The sequence below is a fragment of the Homarus americanus genome, unplaced genomic scaffold (assembly GCF_018991925.1).
Source record: "Homarus americanus isolate GMGI-L3 unplaced genomic scaffold, GMGI_Hamer_2.0 scaffold2106, whole genome shotgun sequence".
Classification (NCBI taxonomy): Eukaryota; Metazoa; Arthropoda; class Malacostraca; order Decapoda; family Nephropidae; genus Homarus; species Homarus americanus.
Genome location: NW_024731171.1, coordinates 1 through 15,000, shown reverse-complemented (window position 1 = coordinate 15,000; position 15,000 = coordinate 1). Strand labels below are relative to the sequence as shown.

The window sequence follows — 15,000 nt, the reverse complement described above, 5'->3', positions numbered from 1 at the left end:
ACACACACACACACACAGTCACAGAGAAAAACAATCACACAGATAGAGACAAATAAGAGACAGACAGATACACAGACTGACAGGTGTTTACGGATGCTCTTGAATGTTGTGATGTCACCCAGGAACGTTTTGACCCGTGTATAACAGAGACACTAACAGAATACTTAGAGAGAGAGAGAGAGAGTGTGTGTGTGTGTGTGTGTGTGTGTGTGTGTGTGTGTGTGTGTGTGAAATGCAGCTAAAATAATGCCAGCTATGACGGAAGCTACGTCGCCCGTGTCCGTGTTTCCCTGCCTTACGCCTGGCACTTGGGAGCTTGTCATCTTTGAGGCGATAAAAAGCAACAGAGATTTATGTCTGTGCGTCAGCGTTTTTCATCCTCACTAATTAATGTTGGTGGAGTTGATGGCGGAGATATGTAGAGTTTTCTGGCCTCGTCTTCATGCATAAAATGTGGAATAATGAGGCTAAGTGATGTTGTTGTTTTTGTTATTATTATTATTATTATTAGTAGTAGTAGTAGTAGTAGTAGTAGTAAGTAGTAGCAGCAGTAGTAGTATTAATAGCAGTATTAGTAGTTAGACCATTGCTCTAAGGTATGGTAGGCCAGTAAAAGGCATGCCCACTCAATACGTGTGTGGCTTATCTTACGACATTACCCTCGCCATGGTGTGTAAAAAGGGTGGCTTCGTATGCATGAGGTATGACGAAGTAAGGGATCTCACAGCAAATATGCTGAAGGGACTCTGTCACGACGTCACAGTGGAACCGACCCTCCTACCATTGGCCGGTGAGAATCTCCATCACAGGACTTCCAACACATCCAACGAAGCCGGCATTGACGTCAGTGCTCGAGGATTCTGGATGCGGGGATATTCGAGCCCATGACAATATTTCACCATAACCTGTCTTTTGAGGCTGCTTACAAGAGGGACGACAACAACAAGAGAGAGAGAGAAAATTCAGAACGTGGATCTAGGTAGTTTCACTCCTCTGGTGTTCACAACATCTGGAGGGAAGGGACCAAGTGCAAGATGCTTCTAAGTCAGACTGGCCGATGTGTTATCTGAACAGAAGCAGGTCAGCCCAGAAGTTACGTTGCAATCTGATGGAGATGCCGCCTGTCCTTCTCTCAATTTAGGTCTGCATTGCTATGCCTCAGGGAAACAAGAACATCGGTCCCTAAGCCAACAACAGTCGCAGACATAGACTATGAGGCAACAGAACTGCGGCTTAACTAACTCAGCTAGGGTATGACTGTAAGGAGAGGTTACAGGCCATATAGTGAGAAAAAAATAGTAGTAATAGTAATACAATTAAATCTACCTGTCTATTCTTACTAATTTCATAAATCAATATTTTAAGGTCGATTCTCCTTTCGTTTTCGTTCACTCCTTACCTGGCAGAGGATCTCACCTTTATCTAACTCATAAGAATTCCACCGTCGATTCCCATTTCTTCATTAAAACACCAAAGACCTAGTCAGTTCCCCGACCTCATTTTTCACTCATTATTCTGTATTCAAGTCTTGTAAACTCACTGATACAACATCCTGAGTCATTATTCAGCCTTCAGATCTTCATTTGTATTCACTACTTCACTTATGCATAATCCTAAACTCTTTTTCACTCTGTCTTGTTCCCTGAGTTATAATTCATCATTCAACTTTTCATTCCCATGCACTTACTCATTCAGCATTCATTCGTCCCACATTGTTCAGAATTAACTCTCGCTTCTTCATCACCTATTCACTCACTCACTCACTCACTCTTTCAGTAGCATTCATAAAATATTATCTTTTCTTTGTAATCTTGATCATAATTCATCATTCACTCTGGATGTTGCTCATTATTCATCATTCTCATCATTCACTTTGTCATCTTGCAGTGAACCCAGTTTTCTCATTTCTCATAACACAATCTCTCATAAGACCGCGTAACCAGTATCTCGAGGGCAGAGAGTTGTTGTTTGTTTTTTTTTGCTGTGTCGGGATGGTGGATACGTGTGTCTGGCGAGTATCTGGCGAGAATATGGCGAGTATTTGGCTGGTGTGTGACAAATGCGTATCTAATGTCTGGCGGATATCTTGTAGGTGTGCGGCGAGTACGTGATGAGTTTGTGGCGAGTACTGGCGAGTATCTGGCTAGTGTGCGGCGAGTACGTGGTGAGTATTTGGCGAGTATTTGGTTGGTGTACAGCAGGGACGGGCAATCTTTCCTCAGTCATGGGCCGCATTACGATTTAGGTATTTTTCCTGCGGGCCAACCCACCAAAATTTATATCCTACCTAACCCAAAAGTAATGTTAATACTGTGTTAGCTCAGACGGTGAAGCAGTTTATCGTCACGTCCACCTTATGATATTTTCAGTTTATAATCACAGTCATTTTCCCATTTATGAAACAAATCCATCATAATATTTTTTAAGTAAAATATTAATGTTTATTTTCATTCAACAGAATGATTGATGGGCCTAGGAGATGGAGCACTGCTGAAAGAGGAAGGTTATTCAGTGGTGGCTGTGGCATATGGGGGCCTGTGTCCGGGAGTTGTTGAAATTGTGACACATCCAAAAGTGAGCTCTTACCATTGTAATCTACAGTGAGATGTAATGTACTGTGCTGTACTGTACTGCTGAGGACTGAGAGTAACACTGTAAGTAAGTGAATAGTGACAGTTTTTATGTGCAGTGTCTATAAGGGTTATTAACCAGTAATAGAGTTTCCAGGTTTATTAAGCATCTCAGAGTAGGTCTTAGATAATATTTAAATCATCTAGGACATTCAGATACACTTTATTTACTAAGAGAGAGAGAGAGAGAGAGAGAGAGAGAGAGAGAGAGAGAGAGAGAGAGAGAGAGAGAGACGCCCAGACTAATTAAAGACACATACAACTCCGTCTTTCTGTTTTGTAGAGGAGGTGAAGGAGGAGGAAGATGAGGAGGAGGAGGAAGAGGAGATAGTACCGGAATTGTTTTGTTTACATTTGTGGATGTTTTGAGGTATGACTTTTCTCTCCCTTGCCGAGGATGGTCTAGCTTAACTGTAAAAATACTGACAATATTATAAACACGAAAAAAAAACAAACACATGCATATCTGAGTTTGTGTTTCATTCATTTTTGGTTTTCATTTTGTTCACTTCTCTCTGGTCGAGATGTGTATGTCACCAATAACATCAACATTCTAATGTTTTGTTGGATCAGCAGATGTCCGAACAGCTGACTTTTAACCAACTGACCATAACACGCCTATTAAGCTTATGCTGCGTTACCCTAAGTTTAATCTGTATGTGTATGTATAAGTGCAAGGGACCTATTGATTCCTGCAAAGATCATTGCACACAGAGCTTAAGGCCCGTTTCCACTTGAGAGCGACGAGCTTCAGCTGTGGAGAGTCTTCCCGACAGTAGCTGTCGGATAGAACTCTCAGTGGTGTGTCCACCTGACTAGAGATACACTCTATAGTAACTCTCAGTCAGTCGGTAGCAACGGGTGGCAGAGGACGTGACAGAATATTTATGCTGATGCTGGAGAAGGTGTTGGATAAAGCACTGGGTGGAACGACGAGGTGAACTGGGAGCTAACAACAGGCTCGTGAAAGAATTACAGATAGAAGATGCTCAACAGTTCATTAATTTCACCCGTATGTCAGCAGTTCAGGTGGAAGAGTTTGTGAAATTGGTTGGACCATTAATTTTCAAGAGACACACACGGATGAGGGAAGCCATTTCAGTTCACGAGCGAGTTATGGTGACGCTACGGTTTTGGGCATCAGATAAATAAACAACTAAAATACACCCAGGCATCCTGTCCAAAACCAATAATTAATATTGATGTTCAAATGCTTAAATTCAAATAACCTACACCTGTTGCATTAATGAATATGCTGTAAATTCATCGCCAATAATCTGATAACCATCTATAGTTAATTGAAAGTGAAATACTCATGGGAAACAGATAAGATCTCTCATATCCATCTGTTGGCCTTGAACATGACTTTTGAAAAGGAATACTCATGACGTTTGAATTAGATCCATTAATATATTGATGAGATTGCATTCAAGTCCATGCTTCACCTCTCGAGAGCACTGTCAGCTGCGAATCTGGTTCACATAGCTGAGAGTTGACGTGACAGTTGCGGGCTACCATGTGTCCACACGATAGTAAACTAGCAGTGAGTAGCTGTCCGATAGTAAACTCAAACTATCTGACAGTTACTCTTAGAGCCATGTCCACTTGATAGTAGCTCTGTCGACAGTAATTTACTCTCAAGTGGAAACGGTCCTAAAGCATAAAAAGATTCAAGGATTACTTCATCGAGGGATTAATGTGTCCAGTCAGTAAGGTATACAAGATTAACATATAGAAGGATTTATGTATACAAGGATTTATGAATACAAGGATTTATGTAAAACAAGGGCGTATCACAAATGTGGGTGACTAAACACATAGAGACATACAGGGTATCTCTCTCTCTCTCTTTTCCTCATACTATCTCTCTCAATATTAACATTTTATAATTTTATTTTTCTAACATTACCTCCTTGTCTCTCTCTCACTTCCTCTCGTTATCTCTGTCTCTCTCTCCACCCTCAGACAACTTTCATTGATCCGTCTCTCCGGGTTTCGTGTATCAGAGTGAGAAATAACACCAAGAGCCAGCATCCCCAGAGAGAGATACATTCCTCTTATCTCTTCCTGTCTCACCTTTTATTCTCTTTGGTGGGTCTTCCAGATATAAAACCAACTTCAAAATTATATTCGATCTATATATTGATTCTTGACTATATGTGTGTATGTATATATTTATGAATGTATATGAGAGACAATATATGTAGATTTTATTGTATGTGTATATGTATGATAATTGATGTATATGGTATGAGTTAATTTTCTTTTGTGTTTGTGTTTAGATATACATATATGAATACGTGACTGTATATTTTCATGTTAATCTTAGTCGTGCCATCATCATGAAGTTGAATTTGAAGGTGTGTGTGTGTGTGTGTGTGTGTGTGTGTGTGTGTGTGTGATGACGGGATTAGTTCAGTTGTTAGGCATGAAATACTGAGAGAGAGAGAGAGAGAGAGAGAGAGAGAGAGAGAGAACATTCAGATATATTTTCCTAGCACTGTATTACTCCAGTGTTTTATAATTCCCTGTTAAAGATAATTGGCCACAAGGTATATCAATTTACTGTATATACATTAATAATTCAAACCTTTTTTTCTCTTTCATTATGTTCTAGATAGACACGCGATATTTTCCTGAATATAATTGTGATTGATGTATGTAATACCTATCAATATCCGCAGCAAATCTAATCATGATTGTGTAGTATCAGGAAAATAAAGTGTCTCAGAAAATCACAAACACTGACGAAAATAATTAAATGTTATTGGATTTATGGAATTAGAATAGGTGTTTGTTTGTTTGTGTTTGTGTTTGTTATCTTGTTTTGCATAGGAATTTTGTCTGATGGGAATAGTATGTTTATCTCTCTCTCTCTCTCTCTCTCTCTCTCTCTCTCTCTCTCTCTCTCTACACTGCTATACTTCAGCCATGTGAAGAGTAGAGGGAGAGGGAGACTCTTTCAGAAAATATATGAAAGGGATGACGTCCTTTTTACGCTTCAACATCCCTTCAGACACATTTTTATAACTCTTACAGTACAGTGTGTGTGTGTGTGTGGTGATATTTCTCAACGCTGCACACAAACTATCAAAAACATTTCCCATAAACCTTTCATTTCAAATCGATTTTTATAGTAATTTATCTTTATCATTATGAGGAAGAATATATCTATTTTATACATGGTAATTTCATCTATATTCAAAAATGATTTTAATAGACTTAAATCACCACAATAGAGAAAAATTATATAAAATAGTAGGTGGATATTTTCTTTTACTTTGGGTGATTGGAAAGAAGACAAATCCTTCCTAGCGAATAAGATTTCTCGTAAAGACAACATCAAAAGAAGTAAATACCGTGTAACATCTCTCTCTCTGATCTACGACAATAGAACAGCATCAAAGAAATTTCCTATTATAAGTTCTGATTCTATGGGATTTTATTTTTCACATAAAGACACAATGAATTGGCTGAGTTTATGAATCAATATTGAACTAAGACTTTTATATTACAGTTAATGGTGAAGACATATTTTTTTATTATTATTATTGATTATTTTAATGTTTTAGTGTATTTCAATGTTTTTCTTTGGGGAATGAACTTCAAGATATACAATTAATAGTACAGGTGTTTATAGGTAAATGTGGAGAAGTAAACAGTAATTACCGGTTCATGTATAGTTGGAGGTACAGACACAGATACAGGTACAGGTAAAGACAGTGGTACTAATACAGGTTTATATATACAAAGGAGTACGTACATATACAGCTTTTAGGTACAGGTAGAGATACAAGATACAGATATAAGTAAAGGAACAATTACATAGATTTAAGCAAAGAGATACATTTAAAGACAGGTATCAAATAACAGGTATAGAATATTCCCCCCCCACACACACATAGATATCACGGATTATCGTATCGTAAATATATCGTCATAATACCTGGAATAGTTGTCGGAAAACAGAAGAACTTTGGACGTCATACATCTATCAAAGGCCCTCCTCTCCCTCATCTCCTAGCGAATGATATTTCTAAAACGTCGTCCTGGTAAACCCCTTTCCTCTCATACCGCCTTTGTCATACCTTTCCAAACACGAGCAAATAAAAAGAAACATTTGTAAAGACGACGTAAAGAGGATTATATTTCAAATTATTAAAGAAAAGATAAAATTACTTTCGGGGAAAAAATTTGTCAGTTTCCAAGAATTATGAGCTTGTGTAAAAGTGAAAAGAATAATTAAGCTTTTCGTGAATAAAGAAATGAAGAGGTTTGTGTTTGTACCTTTTTCTTAGACTTTATTTTAAGTAGCTGTTGTCTTATGAATGAACGCAATTGGAGTGTTTAAAAGGCCAATTACACTGTGCCCTCATTTTTTATAATTACCTTTATATATATTTTCTTCAAATATAAACACGGTAGTTTTCACTTTCCCCAAATTTCTCGTTAAACGTCAAAAATGAGCCTGACTTTAAAGATTTTAGTTGTAGAAACACAGAAAACTACAGGAACAATAATATTTCCTTAGAATTTAGGTACAGATCAATAATATATGAAAGAATGATATAGTTTAATGTTATCTTATATAAACATTGTATGAACCAGATTAACTCGAATTATCACCTGTTTTTTCTACTTGATTTTAGATATTTTAATCTGTGTGTCTGTCTCTTTATCATGCTAGTTTACATCTATTATATACCTGTCTGTCTGTCTGTCTGTCTGTCTCACTGTCTGTCTGTCTATAATTCCATCTATAAGTCTATCTTCCTCGGTACCCGTATACATACAGTACATACATACATACATACATACATACATACATACATACATACATACATACATACATACATACATACAGACAGATATACAGACAAACAGACAGATATACAGACAGACAGACAGACAGACAGATAAATAGATTGATAGATAGATAGATAGATAGATAGATAGATACTGTAGATAGAGGACAAGTCGATGGACAAGAGGCAAATCCATCAATTCAAGAGATGAATCTATTGTTTCAGGTCGTGTCTGGTCGACTGACGGAGTGGATCTGTCTCCTCGGAAGTTGGAACGACGGTATTTCGACGATGAATGGACTATAGCCTTGGAACGAACGACCGTCTATTGGTGCAGAGTTTAGAGAGTTTCGTCGGAGATGCGTCTTTGGTAATACTGGTTCTAGGAGTCGTTGTGAGGAGGGGAGATGTGGAGGGAGGGGAGGTGTAGAGACGATAGGGGAAGTGGAGAGGGAGGGAGAGAGGGGTGGGGGTTGAGATGCTGAGGTGGAGGACTCGTTGTGAGGGGGAGCGTGGAGGGAGGAGAGATATGGAATTTTTTTGAAATTTTGAATTATGCTGCTTAAATTGGCCTGAGGGGAGCCACCGCCTCTGGAAGGGCCCCTGAAGGCGCCACGCCGCTGGCAGGGGCTCTGGGAGGGCCTCTGGGAGCACCACGGTCCCTAGGAACGTACCTGGAGGTGTCCCTTTACCTGGAAAAACCAATGGGGTCACCGCTGTCCTTGTGAGGGCCCCTCGGATCGCCAGCGCCCCTAGCAGGTCCCATGGGGCCCCGCCGTGTCTGTTATGGTCCATAGGAGCGTTGCCGTCCCTGAGAGGGCCATGGAAACTCGGCTGTTTCTGGAGGAGCCCCTGCGAACGCTGCCTTCCCTGAGAAAGCCCCTAGGATTGCCGTTGTCCCTAAGAGCGCCCCTGGTGGATCCAGCGCCCCTGACAGGTCCCCTGGGGGCACCGTCGATCCTGAGAGGGCCCTGGGGGCGCATCCCTTCCTGGCATGGCCAAGTGACTCTCACAGAGATAACGTCGATCCCAGGGTCCCTTACAGGGACGGAAGCGCCTTCAGGGGTGTTTCCAGGGACGGCGACGTCCCCAGGGGCTCTACCACAGCGGTGGCATCTTCAGAGGTGGTGTCTCCCCCAAGGTACATCTTTGGGGCGCCACTGCCCACAAGGACCCTGCCAGGGGCTGCGGCGCCCTTATGGGCCCTCCTTTAGCCCGTGGCGCTGGTATGGGCCCTGCTGGTGGCAGTGGGTGCCTTTCCAGGGGTGGCAGGGTCTCTACCATGGGCGACGGCGCCCCCAGGGGCTCTTCCACATGCGGCATCGCCCCAAGAACTTCATAGATTTGTCGTACATTTTGCATTAGTCCAGTAATCCCTTATTAAACTGTAATTGGTGGAGCAAGATGTAACGTCATCAAATTATAGCCAATAGGAGAACAGAGCAATCAGTCAGCACAACACCCCAACTTATGCTTTGCTGTTGGATATTTATTATCGTTTCACTATTTAAATTCTGGGAGATATGACGTTAAATAAATACACCGCCCATCGCATTTTCAGTATTACAGCAACCTGAACAATGAAAAGGAGAATAAATATCCAACAGCAAAACATAAGTTGGGGTGTTGTGCTAATTGATTGCTCTGTTTTCCTATTGGCTGTAATTTTATGACGTTACCTCTTATTCCACCAATCACAGTTAAGTAAGAGATTACTGGAAGAATGCAATATTTACCACACCACTATGCATTGTTTTGGGGCACCGCCTCCCCTAGGAGGACCTATTGTGAGCCACAGGCCTTGGCAGGGTCCCTGGGAACAGTGGCGCCCCATAAAGAGGCCTGGGGGGAGCCACGCCTCTGGAAGGGCCCCTGAAGGCGCCACCTCAGCTGGCAGGGCCTCTGGGAGCGCCAAGGTCACTAGGAACGTACCTCTTGGCGCCCCCGTCCCTGGAAAAACCAATGGGGTCACCGCTGTCCTTGTGAGGGCCCCTCGGATCGCCAGCGCCCCTAGCAGGTCCCATGGGGCCCCGCCGTGTCTGTTATGGTCCCTAGGAGCGTTGCCGTCCCTGAGAGGCCCATGGAAACTCGGCTGTCTCTGAAGGAGCCCCTGAGAACGCCGCCTTCCCTGAGAAAGCTCCTAGGATTGCCGTTGTCCCTAAGAGCGCCCCTGGTGGATCAAGCGCCCCTGACAGGTCCCCTGGGGGCACCACCGACCCTGAGAGGGCCCTGGGGGCGCCTCCGTGCCTGGCATGGCCAAGTGACCCTCACAAGGATAACGGCGACCCCAGGGTTCCTTACAGGGACGTGCTCGCCTTCAGGGGTGTTCCCAGGGACTGCGACATCCCCAGGGGCTCTACCACTGCGGTGGTGCCTTCAGGGGCCCTTCCAGAGGCAGTGTCTCCTCCAGGGTCCCTCTATGGGGCGCCACTGCCCACAAGGACCCTGCCAGGGGCTGTGGCGCCCCTATGGGCGCATCAAGGAGTCCTCGATTCCTAGTTGGTAACATGTCATAGCTAGAGACTTGAGCCCACTTTGTTATTAGCCCATTCGACTTTTGCAGAGGGTTTGGATGGGAGACGTGTCTACTGTTTTTACCTCTGATTGTGTTTATGTCTTTCCAGGCTTTGCTGAGGGATGTGTGTTGGTTCAGGCTATTGACATATGTCTCCCATGCATTTTGTCTGAGTTCGTTTACACGTTCCCTGGCGGCAGCAAGGGAGGCTTGATAAATTGTAGCATTTGAGGTGTTCTAATTTGTTTGTAACCCTTACCCACCCTCCTGACTTTAGCCCTGAGTTTTTTTTTTCAGTCATAGCACTGCTGTTGCCTTTTCTCATGATGCTGACCACGTTTTCTCCTTTTTTTTTTTTTGGTGGAGGCATTGTTGGTGAAGTATGTATAAGTCCTATCAGATCATCATGAAGACTTTGGCAGTTGTCAGGCTTGTAGTCCTTGTACCAGTCATGGATGAAGTCTATGAACTAGCTTTCATGTTCTTGCTTGGATCTGTGAGTCTCCGTCTCTTGAGTTTACCGCCAGTGGGGGTGTCATTGGCTACATGTATACTAGCTTGGATTTGGTTGTGATCAGACATAAGATCAGTGACAACATCAGAGCTATGAGTTGTGCATGATAGATTAAAGTCAATACACTTGTCTAGAGTCCCGCCATAGTTGTGTGTTGGTTCATTATTACCTACAATTTGAGCATCTTCATATGCACTGAGAAGCGAGATAAGTCTCCTACCATTGGTGCAAGCGGTGGTGGGAAGTGTTAGTGGGCCTGGGGAGAGAGGGAGAGAGGGGTGGGGGTTGAGATGCTGAGATGGAGGAATCGTTGTGAGAGGGAGCGTGGAGGGGGGGGATATGGACAGTTAGGGGGGCGGAGAGGGAGAGAGGAGAGAGAGGGGGGTTGAGTTGCTAAGAGGGATCATATGCATGTAAATTGTATATCAGTTTCTGTGTATGACTGGAGGGTATTGTAGTGTATCCTATCAGGTGTATGGGTATTGTGGAGGTGTATTGGCTATAGAGAAGTTTGGAATTACTGTATATAAGTGTGGAGTGTATTGGTGCTGTGAGGTGAGTGGGTGTATTGGTGTACAAGGGTGAGGTGTAGTGGTGCTGTGAGGTGTGTGGGTGTATTGGTGTACAAGGGTGAGGTGTATTGGTGCTGGGAGGTGTGGGTGTATTGGTGTACGAGAATAGGTGTAGTGGTGCTGTAAGGTGTGTGGGTGTACGAAGGTGGGGTGTATTGGTGCTGTAAGGTGTGGGTGTATTGATATACGAGAGTAGGTGTAGTCCTGCTGGGAGGTGTGTGGATGTACAAGGTGGGGTGTAGTGGTGCTGGGAGGTGTGGGTGTATTGATATACGAGGTAGGTGTAGTCCTGCTGGGGTGTGTGGATGTATTGGTGTTTGAGGGTGGGAGTAGTGGTGCTGTAAGGGTGTGGGTGTACAGAAGGTGGGGTGTAAGTGGTGCTGTAAGGTGTGGGTGTATTGGTGTACGAGAGTAGGTGCAGTGGTGCTGTAAGGTGTGTGGGTGTGAAGTGGGGTGTAGTGGTGCTGGGGTGTGGGTGTGATATAAAGAGTGGTGTAGTCCTGCTGGGAGGTGTGTGGATGTATTGGTGTTTGAGGGTGGGGTAGTGGTGCTGTAAGGGTGTGGGTGTACAAGGTGGGGTGTAGTGGTGCTGTAAGGTGTGGGTGTATTGGTGTGCAAGAGTAGGTGCAGTGGTGCTGTAAGGTGTGTGGGTGTACGAAGGTGGGGTGTAGTGGTGCTGTAAGGGGTGTGGATGTATTGATATACGAGAGTAAGTGTAGTCCTGCTGGGAGGTGTGTGGATGTATTGATAAACAAACATGGGGATGCAGTAGTGGTGAAGTGTGTGAAGATTTGTTATTTCTTATTTGTGTATAGATTAATGGTGTTATGAGGTGTGGGGGTAAATTTGTAAACAGGTGTATGGGGGGGGGTGTAGGAGAGGTGTAGACTAGGTGTAGACTAGGTTTGGTTTATGAGTGCTTTTAGGGTGATTCCCAAGACACCTGAGGGAATATATAATGCCTTCAGGGGTTCTTTGACAAACGTGATGAGACCTTAAGAACGCAGGTAATCATTCATTGTGAGTTCTGTTCTATTATACTTCTCTTAAAATAACCAAGAATTCTGGCAAGAACTCTGAAAACTGTTTTGTTCTCATAAACAAAACACGAGAAAAAAATCTTAGTAAGACAAAAAATGAAGTAAAAATAACATTTATTATGGGTGGTTAAATTCTCAAACATTTGTAAACATTAAACACCAAGATTGTGACGAAATGCGGTGTGATGCTTTGTGTGTGTGTGTGTGTGTGTGTGTGTGTGTGTGTGTGTGTGTGTGTGTGTGTGTGTGTTTTATTAAAAACAGCGTCAGAGAGAGAAACGTCAGAAGAGCATAAATGAATTCTGAAAATAAAAACACATTCACAGTTACACCAAGTACACAATTTAATCTTTACATATTTTTAATTGTAAACACACACACACACACACACACACACACACACACACACACAGACACACACACACACACACACACATACACACACACACATACATACCGTCACGCTCCCTAAAGAACATAAACTTACAAAGCTCTGAAGGCAAGTGTCGGTTGCCAATTATGGAAATACCTTTATATAATTTGGTGAAATTTTACCTTCATCAAACCGCGTCAGTTCAGCAGAGTCCACCGTCTCTCCCACCTAAACTATTCCAATGAAGAAAATCTGCAACCCAAATTTAAACTTTTTCTGTGTTCTTTTTTCCCGATATTTTTTTCTTGGGATGAGGAGAGGCAGTGGGCTGAGGGGGAGCTGGAGGGGTGAGAAGGAGCGGAGGGGGGTGAGAGTTGGGGGGTGTAAGGGATCGGGTAGGGGGAGAGGGGGTGGGAGGAAGGGAGTGAGAGGGGGCATGGGTGAGAGGGAGTGGGGAGAAGGACCTGGGGATGAGAGGGAGTGAGAGGGAAAAGAGTGAGATAAGTGAGACAGACAGGTTAATGCTAATGACGTGAATATTTAGATCTTCAAATAAATATTGTCTGTTTTTATCGTTGATTTTCTGTTAAATTGATTTGTACAGTGGAAGTGAAGATTTAAATTCATGAATAAATTGTCTATCTTTTTCGTAGTCAATAACAGTTTTTACTCATCTTTTTTTTTCCTCTTGAGAATGGTAAGTATTGAAACCGTGAATATTTAAATCCTGAACTAATTATCTCTTATTTTTACAACTGAATACATTTTTTATGAGATAGAATAAACAGTCGAGAGGAAAAAGTATAATTCTTTGTACAATACTCCATTTACAGCATGACGACAGGTGGAGGTCTTACAGGTTCAATTTTCAAATCAGAAGAAATTTGTATATTTTCCCGGACATATTTGTAACCCAAACATTGTGTTCTCTAAAATTGTTTAGAAGCGGTGTACAGTATTGTAGTTGATCATGATATGTTTACTTTTTTATTTATCTAATCTGTTTAAAATATGAGTATTCTTTGATTATGAAATAATTTGTAGGATTTTTGCATCTAAAACTCTCTCTCTCTCTCTCTCTCTCTCTCTCTCTCTCTCTCTATATATATATATATATATATATATATATATATATATGTATATATATATACTGTATATAGTGGAATAGATTTTTCGATAACTAGAAGTGAAAATATATATCCAAATATTTTCACTTTTCCTTTCATAGTCGACTTGTTTTAGTTGAGAAACACCCACAATATTTTAGAGACTAACTTTTATTCAAATATTTTTTCTATTTTATATTTTTCACTTCTAAATAATTGCTTCTTGACAACTGGTCACGTAGACTACAAATGAAAATATACAACCCAACTAAATTGTCTGTCCTGTTCACAGTCGACAGCTGAGGATTTTCATATCTGCCATTACTTGAGTTCCTTCACTCTCTCTCTCTCTCTCTCTCTCTCTCTCTCTCTCTCTCTCTCTCTCAGCTACATCTCCAGCCCTAACCTCCTTGACAAACACCCTGTGAATATTTTAAGAATTTAGCACATGAAGACGTATGCCAGGGGACTACTTGTGTGGGAAGTTTAGGGTTGGACAGAGTTATGTGTTTACGTAGGACATCTTTTACGTTACCTGAGGGATGTTGTACTTACTTCAGGACGTTTTATTGTTGGAATATTGGGTTTTATACTTAGACAGATGTCATTGATGTTGTATAAGAGATTCTGTACTTCTCTTAACGAAGCTTTGTGGTTGGGCAAGGAAATTTCAAACTTACATACTATATATATATATATATATATATATATATATATATATATATATATATATATATATATATATATATATATATATATATATATATATATATATATATATATATATATATATATATAATTTTTTTTAATCTAATATTTTCCTCTCTGTTTTTCCAGATAATCTGCCCCAACACTATACTGAATGGCTTCAATAGAAGAGAAGGTGAAGTGTGTCCTTTGGTTAACTGAGTCAAAGTCTGTAACAGCGGTTAGAAGAAAATTTACGACTCATTACAAGAAGGAAGCGCCGCACAGAAATTCAATTACAAGATGGATGAAGTTTAAGGGACTGGTTCTGTTAATGACAAGCCACAAACTGGAAGACTGGGAATAAACCAGGAAACTGTGGAGTCTGTAGAGCAAACTTTTCTGAATAGTCCATGTTAAAACAGTAGTTTACTCATTAAAAGCTCATTTTTTTAATGATCTTCGTGCTAGAAAATCTGATGTGATCAGTACCATAACTGAAACACAACTGCAGAACGTTTTTGTGGATATTCAAACTCGTACTATGCTTTGTATCCGTAATGATGGTGGAAAAGTTCAAACCTAGCAATCCTACGATTAAAGGTGATAAAACTTAAATAAAATATCTCCAATACACAGATTGTTTTTATCTCCTATAGAACATATATATATATATATATATATATATATATATATATATATATATATATATATATATATATATATATATAAAATGGGGTCTTACATATTGCATTCTT

The 15,000-nt window shown here is 41.3% G+C and overlaps 1 long non-coding RNA gene across 2 annotated transcripts in view; it reads left to right on the top strand.

Annotated features, from left to right (window-relative positions):
- Positions 1 to 14,876, top strand: part of LOC121867561 — a 75,973-nt gene extending 61,097 nt beyond the window's left edge. The window contains exons 3-6 of one of the 2 annotated variants that reach the window (XR_006089182.1): positions 2,093 to 2,164; positions 2,459 to 2,658; positions 7,661 to 7,805; positions 14,393 to 14,876. This is a non-coding gene — a long non-coding RNA (uncharacterized LOC121867561). The remainder of the gene's footprint in view (positions 1 to 2,092; positions 2,165 to 2,458; positions 2,659 to 7,660; positions 7,806 to 14,392) is intronic. The other variant, XR_006089181.1, reaches the window with a different exon arrangement.
- The last annotated feature ends 124 nt before the right edge of the window (positions 14,877 to 15,000 follow it).